This window comes from Gossypium hirsutum, chromosome A11 (genome assembly GCF_007990345.1).
Source record: "Gossypium hirsutum isolate 1008001.06 chromosome A11, Gossypium_hirsutum_v2.1, whole genome shotgun sequence".
Lineage (NCBI taxonomy): Eukaryota > Viridiplantae > Streptophyta > Magnoliopsida > Malvales > Malvaceae > Gossypium > Gossypium hirsutum.
In genome coordinates this window covers 106,828,813-106,837,711 of record NC_053434.1, presented here as the reverse complement: position 1 = coordinate 106,837,711, position 8,899 = coordinate 106,828,813, and positions in this window count along the sequence as shown.

The window sequence follows — 8,899 nt, the reverse complement described above, 5'->3', positions numbered from 1 at the left end:
TATTCAAGTTTAGTTCAAGCCAAGTTAATTAGACCAAACGAACTATTTAACCCATAAATAAGTCTAATTATAAGTACGATTTTACAAATTTTTTGTTGAACTTTATGTAATTCTAAATTCTAATTTATTAATCTACTAAATTCTCAAGAGGCCTATGTACAGGCAAATTAATTCCTCTCAAATAAATAGAGTATAATTTAGTCCATATATAATAAGAAATTGAGCAAATAAGAATAATTGATGATAGTAAGGGCGAAGTCAGGAAATTTGGATTTTGAGTTTAATTTTTTTTCAAAATTAAAATATTCATAAAAGTCATATAAACTAATGCATAATACTAATCATTGATGTATTTGGTTAAAGTAAAACTATTGTAGAGCTATTAAAATAGTGACTAGAAGAAAAGTTACTTCAAATAAATTTAAATAGCGCGTAACTTAATTTATAATTGTCCACAATGTTTTGTCTTGTGTTGAAACTTTTGAATTGTTTTCTTGTCAATGTTAATAAAAATATTTTTCTAAACATATGTAATCAAACAATCATTCATCCATTAATCTCCAATTTGATTCTTCGAAATGATTTTTTTACAATTTTCATTGCAAAAGATATGATCTCCACACTTATTGTAGCAACTAGCAAAATTAACGTAAGTCAACATTTTGAACAAATAAATCTAAGCATTTCTTTTAGAAAATACTCTACTAGTAAACCTTCTTTTAAAATATTTTTCACTCATATTAAACATTTAGAACAAATAAATCTAAGTTTTAAACACAGGTTTTCACAAAGCAACATATAACTAGTAATTTTCTTTCACAAAAATAAAAATCAGTTAAGCTTTTTGGTAGCATGAGAATGCAATGTGTTGGTTTTAAACTTTCAATCAATATTCATGAAATTCAAGATTATAAATACAATCAATCCTAATTTATTCAATGATTTAGATTAATTAGACAATTAAGATGTTAGGAATAAAATTAATACCTCAAACTCATTTAAAAATAAAAAAATAAGTTTTGCAATAAAAAAATCCTATGTCAAAAAAAAATCACAATCCTAATTTTCTAGATGTTAACCACAATTCTAATTTTCTAAAGATTAATCAATAAAGCTTAAAAAGAAAAGAAGAGTTATTATCAAATTAGGGGACTAACTAGAAAGTATTGAAATATTGATCACTTTTCTTGTAAAAAGTTCTAAAGAGAGTGTCCTAGAGATAAAAAAAAAGTGAGAGAAAAGTTTCGATTGTTGAAAAAAAATAAAAGATAAAAAGAATTTTTAGATTTTAACAATGGAAAGAGATTCATTTATTTTTATATAAAATTGATTTTAAATTCTTTGTAAAACAAGATTTTATTTTTTAGGTTGAATCACCATGAAAAATATTTGATATATAAGTTTCTAGATTTTACAAGTTGGGTTAAGGTTGGTAAGTGTCTAATTATAAAAATAAAAGGTTGAATTTTTTTCTAAATAAAGGAAGATAAATACAAATGAAAAAAAAACCATGGTTAGGCGCAAATTCACAATTGGTTGAATTTTAAAAAATATATATTCACATAATTTATAATATACTCAAAATTTTACTTAATTAATTCTAAAAAATTTCTTATAAAAATTCAAAAGAAAAAATAAAATTTTAATTTAAAAAAATTAAAATTTTTAAAAAGAATTTTTAATTTTTTTAATTTTTCAAGATTTTGGAAATATTTATTAATTTTTTAAAATATTATATAATTTTATATTTTTTTATTTTTAAAATTAAACTAATTGAAGATGGACAACTGAAGATGTTTTCCAAAACTATGTTTTTCTTTTTCTTTTCACAATCGATTTAAATAGTTAATGTTGTAATCAATTATCTTTTTTTTTTAATTTTAAAGAAATGAATTATTTATCAGCCAAGCATTCTCTTACGGCTAGATCCAATCTTCCGGTCCCTGCGGAAACGGAAAAGAAAAATAGGGACTAAACTATCCTCTTTAATTTGAAATTAAAAAATTTATTCTTAATTTAATAATTTATTAATGAAAATACTAATAGATTAAATTGCTCTATTTATTTGAAGAACTAAATTGCCTTAGATCTTATACTACAATAACCTTTCGGAGGGGCTAAAATTAAATTGTCTATATCTTTATAATTTTTAAAGGATTAAATAAAATTTTTAAAAATTGTAAGGGTCAAAATAAAAAATTTTCCATTTTAGGGGGCCAAGACCCTTATCAGCTCCCCTAAATCTGCCTCTACTCCTAGTATTGATTAAAATATAATTACGTTATTAGTCTTGTATTTTTATAGAATTTGATTAAAAGTTAAAAATTCAGCCCACATGTCGATTTTAAAATTATTTTTCAATCATTATCATCGTTGATAGTTCACATTAGAACATATTTATTTTTCGTCAATCATATATCACATTATATAAGGAAAATCTAATTAATACGTTAAATTAATAAATTTTAACAAAAAAATATGGACAATATTAATTATCAATATATAATTTTTAAATAAAAATTGCAATCTGTCAAAATACAATTAGACTAACAGCAATTATTGTAGGGGATATAATGATGTAAATACAGAAATTCAAATTTAAATAATTAATATATTCTTTAAAGAATAATTAATATATCTCTATACAGAAATGAAATTGATGTGGACAAATATTGTTATATAAGAGATCCGATTTTTTACTTTTTTGCCTAATAAAACCTTAAAACTTTGAGGTCTTCCAGTTATGTACTAATTTTATTAGTTTGAATATGTTGAATGGTATTTCTGTAAAATTTGAAATATTTAAGTTGAAAACATTTAGAAAATCTATTATTATTATTATATTTTACACCATAATCATTATAAAATTTATTACAAAACCCTAAACTATTTGTGTTTTTATTTTATTTTATTGTAGTGGGTGGAAGCTGTGTGTTGATTTGTTTGCTTGTGTGTTATTGTCAATGTGGGGGGTGGATGTAATGAAGGAATTGATGGTTTTGGAATGGGTGAATTGAACTGCTGCTTTTTCAATGTTTGCTGCCCCCCATTACACGGCCGGCCCCCCTTCACCACCACTATCACTATCATTTGAGGTTCAGATTTTGACATTCATTTCACCTCTTCACACCTCTTATGGTTATTATTTTGATTATATACATTATGATAAAAAAATTATAAATATTTTTGGGAAGCATGACTATGAGGCAACAACCTCAATGGTATGGAGAAGCAGTTGAGCAGTCACTCTCTGTGATTCTAAAATAGGTAGCTCTGCTTATTAGTTTTCAGAAAGGCCATCATACATGGTACGATTTAAAATCTGACTCTTCTTTCTTTGAATTATATGATGACCATTTTCTACTAGGGTTTTTGTTTTTTCTACAAGGCCTTACATTTAGCGTTTGCCGCCACTCGCCTTCTGCCCGTGGCCTACATTTACACTCTACTAATACTTGGCTTCGGTTAATTATTAATAATTTTAGTAGGTATGTAATAAAAAATATATTGCAAAACAATACTATTAGATTTGTCTATAGATTAGGTCAAGCCTTAACAAATTTTTAGGCTCATTTGATAGGTTTGAGTTCGGCCTGGTCTGTAAAAACGAGTTTAAAATTTTACCTAAGTTTAGCTCAGATAAAAATACTAAAATCTAGGCTCGGTGTAGCCCGCTCATATTAATTTTTTATATTATTTTTTTATATAATTTTTGAAAAATATATAGTACATCAAAAACACTAAAAACATAAAAATAAATATTTCTTAACAAATTGAAAATAAATTAAAAAAATATTTATAGCAAAATTAACAATAAAATAAGAAGTATACTATATATATCCAAACAATAAAAATAAAATAATAGCAAGATAATAGTGAAATGATAACAAAATAATGATAAAACAACAAGAAAACAGCAAGCAAGAAAACAACAACAAAAAATTTCTTTTTGCAAATTCAAGCTAGGCCAGGGTCAAAAAATCTTTGTCGAGACCCCGTCCATTTTTTAAACAAGTCTTAGTTTTTGCCCTATCTCATTTTTTAAGCCTATATTTTTGTCTAAACCCTTCAACTTTTCGGATGAGCGCCCATGAACAAGTCTAGGTGTTAATAATTTAGAAATTATGTTAGTATTTTAACTAAAATAAAGTATTTAAATTATCTAATGGTATTGTAAAAAGATGGTTTACCAAATTATGTCAGAAATTAAATGTTAAATTTGAGCGTCATATAGAGACTAAAATTAAAAATTTGACCAATGCTATATAATCTTAAAACCAAAAGGCTAGAAATGTCAAATTCAAGATTTTAGGTCCTATAGTTTTTAAATTTAAAAATTCAAGTCGTGTTAGTAACGCTATTAAAAATATAATATTTATCTAATAAAAAAATCAAAATGAATCATATATTGTTTTTAAAAAAATCAACTAATTTACTTCTTCAATGAAATTAACAAAAGTAAAAGTAGAATGACCAAAAATATCAAATGGAATTTACCTTATTAATCCATTTTAATAAAAGAACAAAAATCATCCAACGATTAATATCAAGAAAAGAAATTGGTAAACAACAGAACAAATGAAATCACTATTAAATCCAAGAAAAAGAAACAAAAATTGTTGGCCATATCCTGTATTCAAGAACAAGGGCAGCAACTTTGTCGTGCCCAGGCATGGGCATGGGCCATGAATGCAGCTGTAGTAGCCTCGTCTATTAAGTTAGGGTTTGTGTTGCTAGTTGCATTGTTCATGAATGGCTAAAACACCATCGGAGGGGAACATTATTTTCAAAGCTAGAATCAGGTTAGCCGATGGTCCCACCGACATGCTAAACGAAATATACACTATCACTCCGCTTGTAGCACGCAGTATATAGACGTAGCAGATTCTATAACACCCCTTATTCATCCTGTGGATAGGTACGGATAGGAGATGTTATCAAAACAAAAATTTAAAATATGGCAGTTAAAAATTTGAGAATATAAAATTTTAAAAAAATTAGGAAAAAAAATAATGATTCAAGTTTAAATCAATTACTGGACTTAGGAAACATGCTAATGTCATTTAGGTTCAATTCGTAAATGATTGGAGTTGTTTGGGGCCTTAAACAAGTTTTTGAGGGCTTAACATGGCCTAAGCAGTGTTTTCATAGTATCAGGAGGAGATGTATCCGTACATCCTATACAAGCCCTTGTTACTTTAACTTTTTAGCTATTGGCTGGTGTTGTACTGATACAACCAATTCATGTTTCGATACACGAGTCCCCAGAAGCTAAATTGGCTTCAAAACACATAAAATTATCCCCAAATATCATTATAGGTATCTATGAGTTTTAAATCATCTAAAAACCGAATCAAAATCTATTCAAACACAAATTCAAGTCACACACATGTCCAAATCAAATTTAGGAGTAAAAAGCTAACTTAAAATATCAAATAGTTTCAAATCACACATGATTACACAAGCTAATATACTCGTAAATACTCAAACTAGCCTAAGCCTTTATATACGTGACAAAATGCAAATAAGCAAATATAAATTCACTACTATACAACCTTTAAACCATGCCCGTGATGCAATCCTCCAAAGATACGGTCTTGATAAGTGCTAAAAATAACATATTTAAACATAATTCTTAATTTATTTTTAGGTGATTATTCGTTGTTAATTGTGAATTTTATGCTCCTAATACTTTAAGTTCATGTTTTTATGCTTAACAGAGCATTTGGGAGCAAAATGAGCAAAAAATAAGCAAAAATAAAAAAATCGAAGCTAGATACAGGAGCCACATGAGTTGACCCATTCCACATGGCCGTGTGGCCCACATAGGCTACCACACGGTCATGTGGTAGGACGTGTCAATTGTGCGGATTTACACACTAAACAGCAAGAAAACGTGATTTATAGGTTTTTCGGGCATTATAATATGTATGTATGACAAAAATAAAAAGACAGGAGGGAGTCGTCATAGAATATTCTAGAAAACAACTAGAAAAACAACATTGAAATCAATTCTGAAGTAGATTTTCATCAAGATTAAAGATCCTCATTTGATTTCTTAGGAGATTATCATAAGTTTCTTTATTTTTTTTGGTTATACTGTATCTTGGATGTTTTTATTTTCAAGCATGAACTAATTTTCTAAATACCTAGGGAGATGAACCTTGCGATGGATTCTGTCATTTGATTTTTATTTTACGCAATAAATACTTAGTTTCGTATTCTCAATTATGTGTGCTTAATTCTTGGTTTAATATTTCTAGACTATTGATCCATGTTTGATATGCTTAAATCAGAGGAGGAATAGACCCTGTTCAGGAGTAAATCTTGCGTAATTGGGTGAAATTGCATGAAATCTTATAAAAATAGGACTACATAAATCTATCGGATTAGAGTCAAATCTAATAAGGGAAACCATAGCACGAGTTAATGCGATAATAGAGGTTTTAATTAGAAAGAAATTTTAATTAATTAACTTAGAGTCAGATGCTCTTACTCTCAAAAGAGATATTTGTATAATTTAGGAATTTCTACAAATCAATTTACTAAGTAAAGAAATTGCGTAATTTAGATTATAGCGACAGATGAAATCTAGGTGAATTATTTCCTGAGTATTGTTTTTCTTCTTGGTTGTTAATCATTTATTTCCTGATTTATTCTTTGTCATGTTTGATAGTTAATTAGTTTAGTTAATTTTAGTTTTTAATCAATCACTCAATTTATTTGGTTAAATAATAGAAAGACGATAATTATTAGTACTTTTACTCTTCGTGGAAAAAATATATTTGCTCACTGTAGCTATATTATTAATTAATAGGTGCACTTACCTTAATCAAATTTTTAATAAATTTCGGGACGCATTAGGTCTTGAGCCTCCCAATTTTTTTCTTTTACCTACACATTTAAACAACTAATGCTATAAGCTCGAAGAGCTTAGTAAATACACAAGGATTTCTTATCCTCCCTTATACATAATTGTGTTGAATCTTTTATAACCATAAGGTTGGGCCCAATTATGTCATTCTCATAACTAATTTCACATTAGGACTCAACACTCAAGTAAGCTACCATACACGAGTTCATTTCACTTATTAAGGTCACTTGCATAACTAGCACTTATTAATCATTTAATGTGTTCTAATTTATACCATATCAATCTTAATTTTGTTTTCAAGCTATACACATTTCCATCAATAAATTTTAGATTTATTCACATATAAAAAATATAACACCCCTTACTTGAGTCTAATTTGTAACTTGAGCAAGAGATGTCACATTTGACTGCCTATAACACTTCTCAACTTTCACACATGTTTTGGGCTTTATTCGGGTCTTATACGACACTTAAAACCATTCTCGAGGGTCCTACTATGAAGTGGGAGCATTCCAGAGTCATTCGGAGACCTTTCAGGAGGCCTAGAAAATAGCATTTTCTTGAAGCAAGGCATCAAGAAATATCAATACTGGAGCCTATTACTATAGATTTTTAGGTTCGAAGTTTGTAAGTATCGAGTCTTGGAAATAGTGGAGTCAAAATCAAGCTTAAAGACACTTTAAAACATACCAATTCATACTCCAATCAACCCCAATTATTCTCAATCATTCTTAAAGCTTAAAATACCTCAAAATATCATTCAAAACACCACATATTCATCTAGTTTCAATCATCAAGTAATATGCTTCATAAGATTCAAAACTTATCCACTTAAACACAACTCGTCCTTATGACATTTCACTATCTATTTAATACCTCCATACCAAAAGAATATCTATATGCATGTCGCACTAATGTCCATAAGTTGCAATTCATACTTCATTTTCCTTACCTTGTTGAGGAAATGTGATTTGGCAAACCACACTCGAACACTTTGTACTCGATCACTTTGTGCAATCTACACGTTTGAAAACAGCACACTCGAACACTTCATGAAAGCTTAATAAGTACTCGCATGATTTCTTTACTTATCTTAGTATTAACATAAATTTCATTTATTTACACTAGTTCATTTATGCCTTGCTATAATCACTTTACTATAGTATATCAAATATTTTATTAATGTAACATGTCTCAAGTATAAATTCTTCACTTAAAACTTACTTCACTTAGCACTTTCTTCGATTAGCCTTTACTTCATGTACTCCTTAGTAAATGATGGAGAACCAAGAAGGATACGCAGAACAACACGAGCACAAAAGTGCTAGAAACGCGAGCACATAAGTGCTAAGCATGAGCGCGGTAGATGGAATTCATATGACATATCAATTATATCCTACCAGTTCTACCTTGTTTATTACGGCCTTTATACTTTCTTATTCACTTATACACGTTAATTTTATTTCTTATGTTTACATGTCATATTCAAGTATATACTTTTACACGAATAATTAACATCAATTATCACTTAATCCACTTATTAAATATTCTTTCACTAACTTTATATATCACTTATCATATTCACTTTCCTGATCACTTAATTACTAACTTTCACTTCTTGTTTTCTTTATAGTTATTTCATAAAAAATCACTTATGAGTACTTGTGATAGCACTTGTTCATACTTTAACTTTTAATGTCACTTACTATCTTTCACTTTACTAATTTTGTTACTTGTTAATTAATTCACTTATCACATAATAATTTCTAGCTCAAGATCACTTATTTACACTTTTCACTACTTTTTTGAATATTATTCAAATTAGTCTCACTTTCTAACATATCAAGTACACGATCAAGAACGTATTTTCACTTTCACATAATAAATCAATTAACTCACTTTAAACTCTTATAATTTCTAAATATCATTTCTCATTAATTCTTTCACACTAGTATTATTTTAAATTAAATTCACATTCACATTACTTAATTTATACCATATTTCAATTTAGTCCATTTTAAAGTA